We start from the raw sequence: 20604 nt of genomic DNA on the forward strand, positions 1-20604 counted from the left end.
TACATATAGTGTAGCGGTCCCTGTGGGATGGTTCGAGGTTGTAGACGCTCATAGTGATACATATAGTGTAGAAGTCCCTGTGGGATGGTTCGAGGTTATAGACGCTCATAGTGATACATATAGTGTAGCGGTCCCTGTGGGATGATTCGAGGTTGTAGACGCTAATAGTGATACATATAGTGTAGCGGTCTCTGTGGGATGGTTCGAGGCTGTAGACGCTAATAGTGATACATATAGTGAAACGTTCCCTGTGGGATGGTTCGAGGTTGTAGACGCTAATAGTGAAACATATAGTGTAGCGGTCCCTGTGGGATGGTTCGAGGTTGTAGACGGTAATAGTGATACATATAGTGTAGCGGTCTCTGTGGGATGGTTCGAGGTTGTAGACGCTAATAGTGATACCTATAGTGTAGCGGTCCCTGTGGGATGATTCGAGGTTGTAGACGCTAATAGTGATACATGTAGTGTAGTGGTCTCTGTGGGATGGTTCGAGGTTGTAGACGCTATTAGTGATACATATAGTGTAGCGGTCCCTGTGGGATGATTCGAGGTTGTAGACGCTAATAGTGATACATGTAGTGTAGTGGTCTCTGTGGGATGGTTCGAGGTTGTAGACGCTAATAGTGATACATATAGTGTAGCGGTATATGTGGGATGGTTCGAGGTTGAAGATGAAGACTTTTCAGTATTTTTTTATTTTTTTTTCACTGAAGATGTTACAGTCTGAAATCATTTAATAAGAAGATTATTATTTCGATTTACAATGCTCCAACTACGTGTTGTGATGAATGGTTGTTAATTTTAGCTAGTTGCCGATAAGCATACCGTCCTACTTAACCACATATGTTTCACTGTCTATATTAATGAAAAAATAGAAGAATCTGAATGGCACTTGGGTAAATGTACTATGGAATTTTCTGAAATTAACTGCCTTATTTCTTATTGAACAAATTAATGTGACATTTAAATGGTTTAAAATGCTCACAACCGGAATGAGAGAAAGATGCATGATGAATAAATGGCGTGCATCTTTTTCCTGATATGGAAGATTCAGAAAATGGCAAAATCTCCTCAGGCCAAACAAAAATATATGTGGTGTCTCCGGTGACCCTACCTACCCTATTATTTTGCGCCTTCCCTAAACTGTTTAGGGCAATTTTCAAAGAAGCACTGTCAAAGTCAGGATCACTCTCCTATATAAACCATATACCATGATTTGTTAAAATGAAATTTGTGACCTACCTATACCTTAATTTTTTCCAACATGTTACAGGAAGCACATATATTTTGTGTCTGGCCTTAAAAATAACACCAATAAAACAGCTAGGGTGTAACGGTTACATGTATTAGAAGTCGCCAAAACATGAGTTCAATGGTCAGTGAAACATGCGGAATAGAAAAAAACACTTTAGGTCTAATTTATTGGTTATTAAGTCTAGGTTAGGCCAAATAAAAACAATCTTTTGTTTTCTACCCTACAGTGCAGTGTTTTATTCGCATTTAGTCAAATACACTGTTAGAGTCAGTAAACTCCTGCTTCATAGTAAAACTATTTTCCAAATTTAAAAAAAAAATGCCTTCCTACATGTACCTACCATATTTTCTGTGGATGATAGCGGAACCACAAGTAATATTTTTTTTAAGTTTCATAATCCATGAATTGAAGTAAATTAAAGCAATATAGATTATAATCCAACATAACACGCAAAGATATGTAGACAGTCCAAGTCTCAAAACATTTAAAAGCTTACTGTAGTGTAAGGTGACAGTACCCAAATCGGATCACCAAGCCATATTTTTTTTAAATCATTGAAAAATCTGAGGAGGAATTATATTCATTTATGGTTGAATCAAAAAAAAAATATCGATGGATGTTCTTACAAACGATATTTATAGAACGCTCTGAAGTCATCATTCAGCGTCTCCGGTTTTTGCGAATGTCGGGACCCAAATGGGATCAAAGGCTTGAATTTTGCAGTACCGTATATATATGCTTCAAATGAATATTTTTTTGTCAGCATATTAACATTTTATGATGACCGTTATAATTTATACGACAAAAATATTTCTATAGTGTGAATGTATTCCTATAGTCCAAAACAGAATGCATAGTCGTCGCATGCGCCATTTTTTTTAAAAACGTAATAAAAACATTGACATTTGAGTTTGAATTACGTTTTCTTGCGCTATTTGAACTTAAAAAACTAATTATTTTTAGACACAAAATGGTGCTTTGCTGCTATCTAGCCAACGTTAAGCAAGGTATGCCTCAATAATCTACAAAGTTATAGAAAAAACAAAAACATCTTGTTTTTTTTTCTCTCTGCCTTGAACGACATGCCCATGGCCATGCTGGTTACCAATGCAAGTTACCGTAGGCCGGGACATGCTATATTCGAGATATAGCTTCACATCACATCAATCAGTTAATACTCTGAGAAATATCAATTTGCATATCGCTATTTACACTGATCTTTCTTCTCACTGTATATTTGATAATGAATCGTTACTTACCAATGGTCAAGATATATGCAGACAGCCAAGTACATCGAGTGAAACGGAATTATGGAAGGGAGGCTACTCCCGTAACCTTTTCAACGAAGGGAGATAACCTCGTGACACTTACTGATTTTACAGGAACTGACAAATTGTTTTTCTAATAAATTTATGTTAAACTTGTTTAAATTTACTTTTCATTTATTTAAACAAATATGAGTACGAACTGTGTTCCTTTACAATGTACAATGTGTTTAAACAATTCGAAATAGTCCTCAATACCTAAAATGCTGGATTTTTTTCGCGAGCTCGTTTCTTATTTTTGGAGGGGGGTTAGTACGTCCTCGAAACAGCTAGGTTCAAATCATTATCACACACTATAAACGATACAGTGTTATACAATATGCTCGAACGGAACTGTGCTGCATATACACAATAATGTCAAAAAGCGCCGAACTTTCGTCTTAGTTATAAAGTTCAAGTTCTGTATTACCTTGTGTTTTTCGACTCATCAGTTTCAACACTGAGATATTTATATATATTGTTTTACATTATTTACATACAATACAAAACAATATAATACAAATAATTCACCAACACTAGTATTACTTCTACCTTCAACAGAAAGTAAGTATTTTGCACTTACATTGTGTGTAATAAACATGATGTCTGATCCAGTTAATGTAAAACACATTTTCGCGTATGATTGATATTTGTGAATACTTCGATTCGCGATGGAGAAGCTGTTATTTAAATTATGTTATAATGATTGTAAGATTTATGGAAATGAAATCAGCGGAAAATAATTAAGATATGTCAGAATAAATCTCCTCGCGAAATAACGCGAACATTAATTAGCAACAAAAATCAAATGGGTACAGGATTTAAATTGTTTAAGCATGTATGTTGTCAAAAAATTTGAACAAAGGACTAGTATCACGTTATTGCAACTCATAACTGCAGCTTATAACTGCAAGACTGTAGTCTAAATTGGGAGGAAACTGGAGTACCCGGACAAATCTCAAGGTCCAGCAGATCAACGGGCGTATCAGGGAAGTCATGTGATAATACGGGCAGTCTGTCTTTGGGGCCTTTTCGGAGTTTTCTTATTCAAATCGATTACAACCATTCCATACTTCGCAAGCATTTATAAATTCCTTAAGATAATCGCGATCTAGCAAATATTTCTGTCTTCGACAGACTCCCCATTCCCCCCTTTTTTAATATCCAAGCTTTAAATCACATTTGCATTATCCTACACATACGAACACACTTTGCATTCGAATACAAATGATTCCTAATACGGCGTTAGCTTCAAATTTTAACTCTAAAGTTTACACTATGTGGAAGGTTTTCCGGAATAAAAAGATAACAGATTTGTCTTTGTTAAAAGTTAACAACCAAGTTTTAAGCCATACTTTTAAAGACTTACCATCCTTTTTGAAAGAAGTACTAGGTAATTAAACGGAAAAGTATAAAAAAAAAAACCACAACTGCATGTGTAATGAAAGGGTTTTGTTTGTTTTTAATTTTGTTTAACATCTAAGGTCACTTAAGGACGTGACTCCATGCGTGTAGTGTATGCAGGAGACAGTGTATGTTGTTGTGCTTGCCTCCTTGTAAAAGCGCGGATCTGATGCCGACTTTATAGTGCTATCTCACGGAAATACCATCCCGAAGGCACCCAGCACAGCATTCCGCCCGGTCACATTATACTGACATCGGGTGAACCAATTGTTGCCTTTCCCCTAAATACTGAGCACGCCTCACTATGACATGACATGCGTTTCTGAAACCAAATCAAATCAGGGGAGAATACTATAAGAATATTTCATGAATATGGGTGTAGGATAGGGAAATTCCACCCGAGGGGTTTTCAAATTTGGTTAAACCCGAGGAGTTGCCGAGGGTCGCCAAATTTGAAAATCCCGCGGGTGGAATTTCCCTATCCTACACCCTTTGGCATGAATGAGTATGTAAACCGTTTTGTATCAGAGAGTTTTAATTGAGATGCTGACAACACATACATCGACACATGGATTATTTATTGATCCAAATCCGCTCTCATTATTACCAACAGCTGCTGAAATCCGCTAGCAGAGTCCTCGAATTGCAATCGTTCAAAATTTCCCACCTGAGCGATCGCCATTTTCTAGATCATGGAAGTGACTTATCAACAAAAAGAGGCGGCCCGTAATCTTCTAAACAAAAAATACTATTTTCTATTTTCGGTCCGGATCAGTACGGTTTGTTGATTAGTCAATTCCATGACCTATAAAATGGCGTTCACTTAGGTGGGACATTTTGAACGATTGCAATTCGTAACACGCGTCCTGACACGTATTGGAAATACACATCAGAACGGTTATCACTTACAAAATCTGGCCTTAATTCATTGCTAATATAATATGGTATTTCAGTTAACAAACTGGCATATTTACGATATTAAAAAATACAAAATGTGGTAGGACAATTCGTCCGTGAATATTGGCACGGACTACGTGATTCCGTGATTATGGTTACAATTCGCTAGTAATCATGTATTTGAATTTAAATCGTGTCGTAATTGTCTAGGTATACCTATGCATTGTCGTCATTCAGTTATAACATAGATTAAACGACCGCTCTATTCACACAAATATATGTTGTAGAAATCGTATCATTGACTAACATTTTAATCATAAGAATAAGAGAAATGTTATTCTTAGACTGATCGGACATTATTAAAATTACACGGCTTTATTAGTTTAGTTAAGGACTTAAATATATCTTGTGGGTGGTAATTTAAAGTACAGGTGTAATTGGGCACAAGTACCGGTTGTTTGTTGTTTTAGTAGATTAACGTCCGCTTCACTACGAGTGATTCGGTTATCCAGACGACTACTACTAGTTCCGTCCCGTGAAAGCGGCTGCATAGTTCTTTCGTTCGATCCGCCGCTATCGGCCAGGTATCAGTTTATCGGTCGATTGCGGCGAGGTATCATTAAGCAGTTTATCGGCCGGTAGCGGCCGATAACCTCGCTCCGTTCGGGAAGCGGCTGTACTAGCAGCGTTAGGCCCAATCGGTAACACCGGTCCTATCGGTAGGCTTGCGTTCGTACCGGGTTCGTCCTGCGGTCATATAGTGGCTCGTCTCCGTGCGGGAAGCGTGTGTCCTGCGTTCATGCCACAAAAAGTGGATACTTGGGCGTAATTCTAACTGTAGGCTGTACTTGAAATTCAACCTTCAAATCTGATAGATATAATGTGTCTTGGTGAAGATTTGGAGAAATACTTTTCCGGAGTAAAAAAGGGACACCCCCCATCTTGTGTCCCTTTTTTACTCCGGAAAAGTATTTCTAGATTTGTTGGTATGAAAGGATAGATAGGACATGGTAAATCTTGTTTTTGTATATGTTTTCGAATAGCTGAAATAGGATAATGTTTTTAATTTTGATAGTGAAACATGGAAGAAAATATATAAAATGCATTTTAATATAAACAAAAGTTCAAAATTACAGTGGCTTCAATACAGAATCACTCAACACATTTTGACAACAAACTCATTCTTGTTTAAGGCAGGAATAGTTGATAGTCCTTTATTGTAACTCATGTAAAACTGATACTGAAACAATAGAACATACCATATGGGAATGTGATAAGGTACAGGTTATGTTACAAAATTTTGAGTTTTTATTAGATGCTTCAATGATCCCTTTTGCTTGCAATAATGAGATCTTTATCTTTGGGCTATATAATCAAGATGGAATAAGAACACCAATAGACAGTACCATTATTTTAAATATGAAACGATATATTTATTCAACAAGATGCCTACAAACAAATTTATCTATAAGTGGTCTTAAAAAAGCAATCAAGGACAACTATACTATGGAAGGGGATCACCGCCATTATTATTTTTTATAGAATTAGTTACTTCTGGTTTTGAATCTAATTCTATGTACATTTGTATTATTTCCCTAATTGATAAGTTATAGAATTAGTTACTTCTGTATTAGAATCTTATTATATGTACATTTGTATTATTTCCCTAGTTGATAAGTTATAGAATTAGTTACTTCTGGTTTTGAATCTAATTCTATGTACATTCGTATTATTTCTCTAGTTGATAAGTTATAGAACTAGTTACTTCTGTATTAGAATCTAATTCTATGTACATTTGTATTATTTCCCTAGTTGATAAGTTATAGAATTAGTTACTTCTGGTTTGGAATCTAATTCTATGTACATTCGTATTATTTCTCTAGTTGATAAGTGTCTTTTTCCATGCTATGTATATTTGTGATGTTTCACTCGTTTACAGATCTATTGCGTGTTCATTCCATGCTTTGCTAGTTTTACCGATCGCGGTTTCTACATCGTTTATGATGGAGCGCCGCTTGTCGTCTTAATGAGGTAGTAAAATTCTAGAATGAATTCTAGAATTCATTACAGCCGGCGCTTAAATCGCCAACGAAATTCGCGGAAAATAATGCTCGCTCCCTTAAACCGGAAACATACCCGATTGTGGCAGTAGATTTTGGAAATGCAGTCGACAGTGCGGTAAGTCTTGGTTATGACAGCAATTGAACTGCAATCTATTTAGGTTTGAGCCAAAATTGTTTGTATCGTAGCAGAAAATCGTCATATTTATAGTTAGGATGCCGTAGCCATAACGAAATCCCACAAGTATTTGGTAACTGGCGAAATGTTAACCCTGCACACAGGGTTTCGTTACAAATGCATGTCTGAAATACAGAACTGATATTGGTGCTGTCATAGCTTGACAAAGGGACAGGTCTGTCTTGGGAGGTTGCAACACGTTTAATACGTTGTGTAGAAAGTAAAACTTTGATATCAAGTATCCAATCACAAGTGTTTGAAATTCTGACTGTAAATTGAGATAAAAATCATATAAAAAATAAGGGTATTAGTCTACTACAAAAAAAGTAGTAATACCCTTATATTTTATATATTTTTTATCCCAATATTTACAGTAAGGATTTTAAATACCTCGGAACCATATGTACATTTTTTTCCTGTTCATGCTTCATAATTAATTTTGATAAATTTGAAAAGTGGATGCACATTTCATATTCAGAACAGCATACAGTGACCAGCTAATTAAAACTAACAGCCTGAAATTAGCATAAAAATCAAGATTTAAATTTTCTACTGTTATTAGATGATGACATCAGATTCAATCAAGTATGCCTCATTCGAGGAAAATGTGCATAACCCTGGCCTGCCCATATGTAATTGTTGCAGATGTCATATTAAAACTTGTCTCATATAGGAGATGATAAATCTATAGCTATAGTTCATGGGAACAGTGGTTATTGAGTGATATTGGATGTCAATATTGTTGACCAATTATCAAACATATCTTTGATTTAAGTTAATTTGAAATACTTGTTTTAAGTCGTTATCAATTTTTTTCATGTGCATTATGTACAACATTTAGCAAATATTACTGAAATCTCAATGACATAATTGTTGTAGGTCTGGTTCGGTCAGCATGAAGTGTTATGAAGTGCCAGTTTGCCAACCTGATCACTGGTTTTTGATAGCAGACCGTCTACTCCCTTGATACCCTGAACAACTCCTACAGTGAAGAGGCATTTCCTGAACAATGGCGGTAGTGCATATAAAAATGTATCATGTTTCACAATGTTTGAAACTGTTGATATGCTGGTATGTGTAAATTATTTTTAGGTCACCACCCGTCTGTAAACTTTTAGTTATTTTCTTAAGAACCATGGAATGAATCTTTTTAAACTTGGTAAGCTTCATCCTTGGTGTCCACTTGTCCTGAAGTTTAACAGCTCAGTGGATTTTGACTACATTTGGCCTGGAGTTCGAGTATCCTTGGTCAAAGGGGACCCAATTTTGTATAAAAAGAGGTTGTGACCCTCCTGGGGGCAGAGGAGCGGGGTCCAATAGGGGGGAAATATTGATAAGTGTTTAAATTATTCTCTTTCAATATGCTGAGAGACAGAGCCTATAGTTGCAGTACATGATGTATTTAATCAGAATATGTTCCCGTGATTGTTTAAATATCCAGTTGAGGAATTCAGGCCCTCTGGGCCTATTGTTTGTCTTTTTTTTTTTTTTTTTTTTTTTTTTTTTTTTTTTTTATATCTAATGATAACTAGTGATGGGTCAATACTTGATAATATAACTCAAAATTGATCAGCTTGCCTTTTCAACTATTGATTACGGGTACAAATTCCATAATTTGATCTGTCCATTACTGAACTCAAGTGTCAAATGTAGATTGTAAGTCTGAGCTATTTATTTTGTTAAAGGCATAACAAAAAAAAACCAGGTTGGCTTCCTGTTACATGTTAAAAGTGCTTCCTTGAAATTTTACCAAAATAATAGGTAGGCATAAAAAAATAAGATGGTTTCCTGTTACTTGTCTGAACAAATATAGGAATTAGGGTTGGGTACATGTAGTTAATGTTTTTTTCTTTTTTTCACAACGCTTATGTAGGAAGTGATCCTGACTTTAACAGTGTTTCCTTGAAATTTTACAAAAAATAGAGGAGGCACAAATCATTAGGGAGGGTAACTGGAAACAAACAACATTTCTTGTTTGGCTCAATATTTATTATATGATTGATGTTATAGTTAATTATGTAAAATACTGAAGCAGGAAACCTAATGTATAGTTAACAACTCTGTCTATTGACTCAGTAATTAAGCACCAAAAAATTATAGACTTCATAATTATGCAATCATTCATCCATCAGTTTACTACTTCCAGTAAACTGACCATCGGGTATGCTTTTGAAACCAGATGCCTGTCACTTAGGTGACATTTAATACAAAGACATATTAAACACTACAATTTAACTCCTTGCTGATCAATAAAAGAATTTAATATTTTGTTTAGTTACCTAAATGGAATGTCAAGATTTATATTGATAACCCGTCATAGTTTTAACTTGTTATTTGAATTGTCCTCTTTATTCGGCGACATCCTCGAGACACAACAACAGAAGCTTTCTAAAGACATGCAAACCATGAGATGGAAACTTGCTTTGCAATTCACTACCAGTGACTGGCAGTCCTGAAACAGGTGGTTAGCTTAAGTATATTCAAAATGAGGTGTTATTATAATAATTTAGTCCTATTATCATAAGTACCATAGTGGGGTCTGTATATATACTTAAAATATATGTTTCTTCTATGAAATGATTCTGATGTATTCAAGGTATATTATGTTTTATTGTAGGTTTAGGTTTAGTATGAACCAACTTTTAGTCAAATTTCAAAAAATGAATGTGTGACCTCGCAGAGTATATATTGCTATTCTCCCACAAAAGCATATCATACAGTTACAACTATCATATCTACAGTGTCTATGTCTACATTATGACAGTATTTATTTTATTTATTTTTCTCTCCAGAATGTCCAACTTTTCTTGGCAAATCCAGACCTGCAATCAGGATGCAGTGTCCTGTAAGACACTGCAATAACTTTGTCCTTCTGGGATTCCTAATCCTTTGAATGGAGAAAACAAGACATTGCTGTATATGTGACGATGAAAATACCATATTGTTGGACATTAATTAAAAAGAGCATTGACCAATGACATGTATACCGTGGCTAGTGATTGATAATTGTTGTGATTTTTCTGATTTGGTCATACAGTCAAAATGAAGGAAAGACAAATATCATGGTTCATGAACTTCAGATACACTTTTAAGCTCCTCTGGTACAAACTTTCATAATCTTAGGGTATAGTGAAGTGTCTGTCATAAGTCTGTCTGTCAACTTTTTTCTTTAAATTACATTTTTAAATTGAAAATCACAGGGCCCTTATATTTGGTCAGCAAGTACTTGTACCTGGGATAAATACTTTTAAAGTTTCATCATGTAGATTACCTTGACCTTCTTTCAATGTCACAGGTGTCCAAAACAGTTAAATTGTTCCATCAAATATATGTACATGTATGTAGATATATGTAATGACAGCATACTTGTTGATAACTTTGTCGTAGTGATTGTTTTGTTAACTTTTATGCATATTGATATTTTTTTTATGAATTTAAATCATTGACTGATGTAAATATGTATGTTGTTATTTATCTTCATCTTTGTATGTTTACCTCACAACAGAAACGTATACGTCTCTGCTCACAAGTAACACTTTTTATTCCCAGCCCCTACTCAACGAAGTTTGCAGAGGATGAATAAATGGATTCGGTCTCGCCCTCCATTCCCATTAAGAAAAAGGTTTGGGTCCATTTCTGGGTACATCTAGGTAATAAATGCATAATGATGGCATCACTGACACAGCTATAAGGACACTGATTAATGTGTGTAGATGCTGAATTTGACTTACATTTTTGACTCCAGTGACTTCCTTCTACATTGTACATCAGTGCACATTAAGAAAAGTTGTGTAAGTCCATATCTCGGTAACAAAAACTATTATATGGTTAATACTTAAATTAATGATGCGGGTAGGGTTGCTCTACTGAATGCATACCTGCAAGATGAGGATGCTTAAGCTGACCTTCCATTAAACACTTCGGTGCCTTTCTTTTATTTTAAATATAAATGTAACAGGAAAGAGAATAGTGTGCTTCCACAGGGGATCGAACCCTTGATCTCCCGGTTCCTAGTCGGACGCTCTACCACTGAGCTAAAGGGAAATTCCCTCTAGCTCTAAGCTAGGAGGCGACCTTAATCCTAATGTACAATTGAACCCTGCCACACTCCTCCAACCTTTTAAAATGTGTTCGCCCTCGGACACCACAACCCATGTTCTAACTCCCTGTCACTACAGGAAGGGCCACAGACACCATTTGTAACAAGAAAGAGAATAGTGTGCTTCCACCGGGGATCACCAGGTTCCTAGTCGGACGCTCTACAACTGAGCTAAAGTAAAATTCGCTCTAGCTCTAAGCTAGAAGGCGACCTTAATCTTATGTACAATTGAACTCTGCCACATAAATAAAATTTAACCTTAAAAGGGAATTGCATATCTTGGTAATTGTAAATGCTGCATAGATATTAACTTTAAAAAAATGTTCAGTGTTGCAAACTAAATATATTTGTCATTATATTAGAGCAATTAAAGGTTATTTATTTGATTTGAATTATTCTGTTAGAAATTAACCATTCACAATTGTATAATTTACCACAGAATTTAGTCTGTGAATTTACTAAATTTTGACATGGACATCTGCTATGGACTTGTCTATGAAGCAGTGGATACTGATGACAGCACGTTTTTGTTGGGTTTGAAAGTTTGTATGATTTTGTTTCAATTGAACATTCTTATCAAAAACTCCTGTTTCATTGGTATGGACAAAAACAGATAATGGTTTACTCTGATTGACTCTAAAAATAACTTGTTAGGTGGAGGAAGTTGGTTCATATTCTTCTCTTAACTTTGACCTATGGTAATCTTGCCTCAAAAGCCATTTGAAACTCTTATCCAAACTTCAGCTAAAATGTATATAAGAATATGACATGGACAGTACAGGTGATAAAGAATTAATTGTAATTGGGGTGGAGGTGGGATGAGATTGTCATAGGAGGTAAGAGATTGTTAATTAAGTTACTGCAACATTTAACCTACATAGATGTATGAATACATTTTCTGATAATACAATTCCTTTTGCTTATTTTTTTCACTTTTGTTTTAAATGTGTGTATTGGAGTGGGGAAGAAAAGCTCTACGCTCCGTCAATATTAGATTACATTTAGTTTATGTGATTATTTTCTGGACTTGTGCAAGTCTTATTGTTCTTTTTGTGCAGGCCCTTAAAATGTTTCTCTCACTGTCCTAGTCTACATCAATATTGACGGCGTCATTAATATGTTCTTGAACATATATTTAATTTATGCAGTAATGAATATAAGAACCTTAAAAATACAATAGTCAAACCGTAAACAAATAACGACATTGCGTCCGTACGGTGATCCGGATGCGGTTGGGGAGCGGTCCGTGTATATATTTAAGACGATCGCAGCGCAGCTTGTCGTCATAATGAGGAAACCTAACGTATTTCAACTGCTGGCTTACTCGTTTACTAGTTGATTAGCTAGGTATTTCTGAATTAAAACTTTGTTTCGAATTTCTGTTTTTACAAAAATGACGAAAGCTTCAGATCAACCGATAGAATGTACTGAGTATATATATACATCACGTAAGTCTGGAATGAATTGAATACTACAAGCTTACACGAAATCGCGATCTGTAAAACTAGCATAGCATGGAATGAACATGCAATATATTTATAAACGAGTGCAACAACACAAATGTACACAGCATGGAAAAAGACACTTATCAACTAGGGAATTAATACAAATGAACATAGAATTAATACAAATGAACATAGAATTAGATTCAAAACCAAAGTAACTAATTATATAACTTATCAACTAGGGAAAATAATACAAATGTACATAGAATTAGATTCAAAACCAGAAGTAACTAATTACATAAAAAACTAATTATGGCGGTGATCTCTCTCTCTCTCTCTCTCTCTCTCTCTCTCTCTCTCTCTCTCTCTCTCTCTCTCTCTCTCTCTCTCTCTCTCTCTCTCTCTCTCTCTCTCTCTCTCTCTCTCTCTCTCTCTCTCTCTCTCTCTCTCTCTCTCTCTCTCTCTCTCTCTCTCTCTCTCTCTCTCTCTCTCTCTCTCTCTCTCTCTCTCTCTCTCTCTCTCTCTCTCTCTCTCTCTCTCTCTCTCTCTCTCTCTCTCTCTCTCTCTCTCTCTCTCTCTCTCTCTCTCTCTCTCTCTCTCTCTCTCTCTCTCTCTCTCTCTCTCTGATTTGTCCTTGTCTTTTTTCCATCCCCTGTCTATGAAAATGACAATCAATAATTGTTTGTGTGAAAGTGGAAGCGAGATTAGTGTGTGTGAGATGTTCAGCTATAACAAATGTAATTTGCATTGTATAAAAAAAATCTGAAAATAAAAACAAATACAAAAAAATAAAATGTGGGTCACTGGTTCCTTTTTACAATTGCTAGGTGTCAGAAGCTGCACCCCTCCTTTATATTTCAGTGCGATTCTTGGCATGAAGTACATACTTATACAATTCTCTACCAATTTATATGTATATATATATAATAAGGTTGACGACTAATCACTATTTACGTAAATAATTACGTCGGAGCAGAGACGTATAATACAGAGATTGGCAACTCGCGCATATCTCGCAAAAAAAACGCATGATTGTTTTGTTCAGGCAGTGGAATTGGGTATATGTCTCTGAAAATACAGAAGTTGTCAGGATGATGTGTACTCGCTTTATAGTATCGTGAAAAACCGAGTAAATGCTAAGCAGTCGACGTTTTCGTGTTATATAGACCTACGTAAAGCCTTTGATACGGTCGTCAGAGACTGTTTGTGGTATAAGCTTTTACAGTCTGGTATAAAAGGCGCAATTTATAATGCTGTTTTTGCACTGAACAACGGTTTACATGATGTGTACTCGTCAACAATCTGCATACTGATTGGCTGGCTGTGTCACGTGGTGTAAAACAAGGTTGTTTAGCCCCCCCGACACTCTTTGCAATCTATAATAATGACTTAATTGAAGAGCAAAATTCTTCAGAACACGATATTGACCTTGACGGTGTCAGGTTAAGTTGTCTTTGTTATGCTGACGACATTGTGTTGTTGACGTCATCAGAGGATAACCACCGGGTCATCTTGGAGCTCCCGCTGGCGACCTTCGGTAAACGTTGGAAAGACCAAGATTGTGCATTTCAGACATATGAGTATATCGGCTACCCAATATACATTCCATTGCAACGGACTTTCCCTAGAACGTACGGACCGTTATAAATACTTAGGTCTCTGGTTCGATGACTATGCTGATAAGAACTTGGCTGTGAAAGAACTTTCAAAATCTGCTAGTCGAGTCCTTGGTCTGCTTATTTCCAAGTTTTACTGTGCTGGTGGAATGACTTACGCTGTGGTTACAAAGTTGTATGAAAGCCTTGTGCAACATGTTATATTATATTGTTCTGCCATCTGGGGTCAATCTCAGCGTAAAGTAGTTAATAATGTTTTGAATCGAGCTATGAAGGTGTTCATGGGTGCGACAAAAAATACATCGAATGTTGGCGTTATTGGAGATATGGGATGGTTATCTTCCTTTAGTAAACACAGGACTGAAGTTTTTCGTCTATATTGCCGTGTTAATTCTATTGATCACGGACGTTTATTATACAAAATTCATGTTTGGTCGAAGCGGAGACATAATCCGTGGGACGCGCGAGCACTTCGGCTGAGTGAAAAGTATAATCTACGTAACATTATGGAATTCGGAGTCAAACCCACTGCCAACACTTAAAATGTCATTAAAACTAATGTAAGACAGAAGGACGAAAGTGACTGGTTCGGCCAACTTTGGAACGATTGGGGCCTTGTTAATGGAAACAAGTTCAGATATACAGGAAATACAAGAAAGATTTAAAACCAGAACACTATGTTAAACATAATATGCCTGGACCTTACCGTGGTGCTCTAACCAAGCTCAGATGTGGTAGTGCTACTTTAAGGATAGAGACTGGTCGATATGGTAGACCCCCGACTCCTTTACATGAGCGTTTTTTTTCTGCACTAACTCAGTGGAGACTGAAGTTCATTTTTTATGCGACTGTCCTTTGTACAGTGACCAAAGACTTAGTCTATTTCATCAGATGGAGAACTCTTGTGATACTTTCAAAGACTGTGATAGTAATGAAAAATTACATTTATTAATGAACAATCCAAATATCCAATTTTTTTATTAGGAAAGACTGTTTATGTAACAGAAGGAGGATGTTTTTAAATTGTATAGAAGGATTTTTCTAATCATAATTAGTTACAGCATCTCTCACTTCGTAGATACATCCTATAATTTAGGAAATTATCTTAATTATTTTTTTTCCTTTTTGTAATAGTTTATAATTTCTTAGGTATGGACTATTGAAGTAATTTTAAAGATTGATAGTGTCTCATAAGTCATTGATGACTGGATGTAAATATTGTTTTATGTTTAAATTTCTCAGATACCTGTTTTAATATATGTATTAACATGTGACACTTAGATAAAATAAATGATTGATTGATTGATTGACTAACAGACCGGTCCGTTCTACATTTGATCTAACATGGAGGACAAGATAATCAAATTTGTGTAGGCCCCGTTATATTGATATTTAAGTCCGGGGTTAGACTTTGTCCATTCAATATGACATGGGTGACGAATTTCAATTTGGGTTAAAATGTCTCCTTCAACGAGCTTATAGAAGCAGAGACGTTTATATAACATAATCTAATATTGTGAAAACCTCTGTCTACTATTTTGTTTTGTTTGTTTGATTTTGTTTAACGTCCTATTAACAGCTAAGGTCATTTAGGGACGGCCTCCCCTGTCTGCAAGATGCATGCGTGTAGTGTATTTGTGAATTTTGGGAGGCTGCGATATGTTCGTGTTTGTCTCCTTGTGATAGCGCGGAACTGATGCCGACTTTATAGTGCTACCTCACTGACACATACTGCCGAAGACACCCAGCAAGACGCCCCACCCGGTCACAGTATAGTGACAACGGGTGAACCAGTCGTCCCACTCCTAATTTGCTGAGCGTTAGGCAGGAGTAGAAACTACCATTTTTAAAGACTTTGGTATGTCTCGGCCAGGGGACAGCACCCAAAGCCTTCCTCACATGGGCGAACGCTCAACAAATGGCCAAAAGTGAGGCATTGTCAAGGGAGACATGAGGAAGTAGAAAGTTAATTAGAAAGGAGAGAAGAGATAAGGTCCCAAATTTAGTCGCCTCTTACGATCATGCAATTGGGGGCAGCAGGTACAATTCTTACGCCCTACCCACAGGGAAGCTCTGTCTACTAAGCAAAATTAAGCACTTTCTTTATCGTCTGGTTACAAATGTTTAGACCAAAAGTTTCCCGACGTCTATATTTTCTCAGTTATATTGCAGAGTACCGGAAATGTCACCTCGAGTTAATGTCGGGAGTGAGGGTTTACTGTATTGTTAATCATAGTCAAAAGATTCTAAGCATAAAGTTTTACTATGTTTCCATTATACATGAAAGTAACGCTTAATATGTTAAACAAACCATAAACATTGAAGAAACCTAAATCTCAATTGTACTCCAAAACAATCTCGGATGATACCAAGACATCACTTCCAAAAGCTGCCCACCTCTTCAAAATCCTTTAACCAGAGACATATATATAAACCATACTAGTGTATGTACTATGAATAAACCGCCCCGATGCTTATTTTTTAACAAAACAAAAAGGAACAGTATTATATATAAATGTCTCAAATATTAGAAATAAATTAAAACGATACGTAAAACAGACGCATTGCATTTCAGTCTATACGGACCCTCGTATTAATTCCAATAATGCTTGTTTGGACTTAATCCTGATATGTCGGAGTAATCATTCTCCCGAGTGTTCGTTGACATACAGCTAATTTATACGATTTCGTGGGAGAAACTATATACGCCGGCAAAGAACCCCCTGCGTCCACAGGGACTTGAGATGCTTAAATCATTTTTCGGGTGCGGTTTGAAGGAGGGTGGCATATATTACGAGAGATAAATATTGTTATTTCGATAACCACTAAAACATCTAATATTACTCTTAACACAGCGGGATAGGTCCAAACAAATCAACTGTAGTCGGGTCCCTGTGCCTGAAACAACAGGTAGTTTACCTTCGAAATAACAATAGCCGCAGGTAACAGTGATTATCTAACGTTTAACAAATAATAAAGGTAAGGCCAAGTTAAAGAAAAGACCAGATTATAGTTGTGAATAATCCACTATTATTATAAGGATAGTGAAACCAGTGCTATTTGTGCAATACACTTCAAAATGACGGTCCAGAGAAAGAAAAAAAAGAAAACACTCAGTAAACTATATCTCGAAGTGTTATGCAATTGTTTTCTTATTATACATCGGTGAAGTATCGATAATACAATGTGAAGGCTGTTTTGAAAATGTGTATGGGAACACTCATATCTGTATATGTAGCTTGAGATAAATTATTTTGACTTACTCTTAATTTTTGACTTGTATAAAATGATGGGATAACATCATTTTATACAAATCAAAATTCCTACACGTGTATTTTTGTTACAGTTTGGCCTATGATCTAACATGAAATGTATAGATTTCGTGAAGGTATGAATAGGTTTGATATATTTGGTCTCTCAACATTATTTGTATTTGAATGATTGAGTTATAAAATACAACTCTTCGTATAGCTGTCGTGCTGTAGAGTAATATGTAATGTATGCCCATGTTAATTTATGTACTGATAATCAAATGAATTGAATCTAATCGTACGGTACGGAGTAATCCGGATGGTGTTGAGCAAAAGTAGTCTGACACTGTCGTGACACTTAGGTTTTGTCTGTCATCGCGGTTTAAATACTCATTAGAAATATATGCATTGAAATAATGTGTGACTTATGTAATATAGAAAATAGAAAATTGAATTAAATCAATTGCTACAGGTAAGATATTATTGTTGTCACTGAAATTAACCGATTCGCCAGTTATATAAATATTTTTTCGTCTATAAAACCATATTCAAGAAATAATACCTCTGTAAATAACGTTAAAGTGTTACATCGTTTTGAATCGTAACTTGTCGTTGTCATTGAACGGCGTCATTTCCTGACCAGTTGATTGACTGAGTGGTTTTATGTCCGCTCCACTGACGTGAAGTCCGGTTATCCATCAGACGAATGTGACCAGTTTCTGTGCCGGATTTTTTATATTACAAATATATATATACTGTTTTACCACTTCAGTCCAAAAATACGGAAATGTATAAGAAAAGAAACGTTTATAAAATTGTTTCAACGTTTGTGTCTGCTATATTTCAAATGACTAATATATGGCATATTTCAAATATGATCAACTTACCTACCAAATTGACTATATTGTCCCTTTCTTATGTTAGGTCGACGAATGGACAACATATTACCGACAAACAGTTACACGTTTAATTTTATGTAACGCTAAGTTATAACATCTTGGTTCAATATTGAAAGTCATCTCGACCTACTCTCTTAGCCTACTGAGGTGTGAAATTTGTGAACAGGTATATAACACTATACACACATGGGTCCAATACTGACAGCAGGAGGCCCGAGATACACCTTTATACCTGTGTATGACATCAAAGGAATGTCAGCAGTTTGGCTAGGGGGTACCGGAGTTCATTTCAGGTCAGTTTCTTCATCCGACTAATAGGTAAATGTCAAACAATTACATCATAGTGATGTTAGTACGTAGATCATGTGTCTTCAAATATTCTATTTCACAACAATGTCTTCAGACACTGCCAAGAGTGTGTTTCATTATATGCAAACCACAATCGATACAACTGCATCACCCGAGAGAAGGAAAAAAAAGAGGCCCAGTGGGCCTGTACACTGTAAAATTGTGGGATTAATGTTGCACCAAAAAAGGTGGCACCACAGCTGCCTCCCTTTTCGGCGCAACTTTACACCAACATCTGAGATTACACCACAGGTGTAAACTTCCGAAATTGGTGTAAAGTTGCACCAAGAAAGGAGGCAGCTGTGGTGCCACATTTTTTGGTGCAGTTTAATCCCAGAACTAGTGTTAACTTTTAACCTTTTCTAGTGTAATCTGAATCCTTAATCTGTGTTACTTTCATCCCTCACCGGTGTAAACTTAATCCCTAACCAGTGTTACCATCATCCTTTACCAGTGATATCTTCATCCTTTACCAGTGTAACCTTCATCCTCTACCAGTGATATCTTCATCCTTTACCAGTGTAACCTTCATCCTTTACCAGTGTTACTTTCATCCTTTACCAGTGTAACCTTCATCCTTTACCAGTGTAACCTTCACCCTTTACCAGTGTTACTTTCATCCCTTACCAGTGTTACTTTCATCCTTTACCAGTGAAACCTTCATCCTTTACCAGTGTAACCTTCATCCTTTACCAGTGTTACTTTCACCCTTTACCAGTGTTACCTTCACCCTTTACCAGTGTTACCTTCATCGCTAACCAGTGTAACCTTCATCCTTTACCAGTGTAACCTTCATCGCTAACCAGTGTTACCTTCATCCTTTACCAGTGTAACCTTCATCGCTAACCAGTGAAACCTTCATCCTTTACCAGTGTAACCTTCATCGCTTACCAGTGAAACCTTCATCCTTTACCAGTGTTACCTTCATCGCTAACCAGTGAAACCTTCATCCTTTACTAGTGTAACCTTCATCCTCTACCATTTTTACTTTGCTTTTTGTTAAGCATCATTAAAGCAGGGGCAATCATTATCATTAAATAAAGGAGATGCAGTACAACACGATGCTACTTTATAGCAAATTATGTATCAGTGATTGTACACTCAATGCAGTTCGATAAGAAAGCCTGAGACCAACCAAATTTTATTTTTTGATTCTGTTATATTTATTCTACAGGCCCATTTTTTTTGCTTATAATGGAAATCAATGTGACAATTAATTCCTACCGATTGCCCTAGTTTTAAATTTACCAACAGTAAAATAACATGTCAGTGCTTAAAGTCTGTTTATAGTACTTACTCAGATGTGCGATTCATAACAAGTTTGAACAAGACAGAGAAGAGAAAAACAAAAAAACATTTTATTCGCTAGACAAAATATTAAAAATATAATTTGACAGTATTTTCTACTGAAACATCAACAAATGGTCATCAGAAACAGACTTTCAAATAAATCCAATTTTCATGTTTTTTATAGCAGTTTATCCATACCTCTCATATTTGTATCAGGTTGCCATATCAGATGCAATTCATGTATTTATTTTTGTAATTACTTCTAATTTAATAAGAGCTGATCATTTTATTGTCTTTAAAAAAAAACCAATGGAAAACAAATGGTACAATTATTTTATTCAATGAAGGATTGATTACCTATACAGTATCTTAATTTTTTTTAACAAAATGGAGGCCATATAGTTCTCATGATATAAGGGTAGTAGAAGCGTATTTTCGCCATTATTTTTTTACTGAAATAAACAAACAAAACTAAAAAAAAATGAAAATCTCTCAAAACATAACCCAGGTGCTTATCCTGGATTTTACATTAGAACCCTTTGTTACAAGAAAGGTGAG

At 35.8% G+C, this 20604-nt stretch overlaps 1 protein-coding gene across 1 annotated transcript in view; it reads right to left on the reverse strand.

The window, feature by feature from the left end:
- The window catches only part of LOC110446386 (galactoside 2-alpha-L-fucosyltransferase 2-like), a 31651-nt gene extending 29086 nt beyond the window's left edge, over positions 1-2565 (reverse strand). Inside the window, exon 1 of the mRNA XM_021491518.1 lies at positions 2515-2565. The gene's annotated coding sequence lies outside the window, so the exon portion shown is untranslated. The remainder of the gene's footprint in view (positions 1-2514) is intronic.
- Positions 2566-20604: the final 18039 nt, after the last annotated feature.

The sequence above is a fragment of the Mizuhopecten yessoensis genome, unplaced genomic scaffold (assembly GCF_002113885.1).
Source record: "Mizuhopecten yessoensis strain PY_sf001 unplaced genomic scaffold, ASM211388v2 scaffold2681, whole genome shotgun sequence".
In the NCBI taxonomy this organism is placed as follows: domain Eukaryota; kingdom Metazoa; phylum Mollusca; class Bivalvia; order Pectinida; family Pectinidae; genus Mizuhopecten; species Mizuhopecten yessoensis.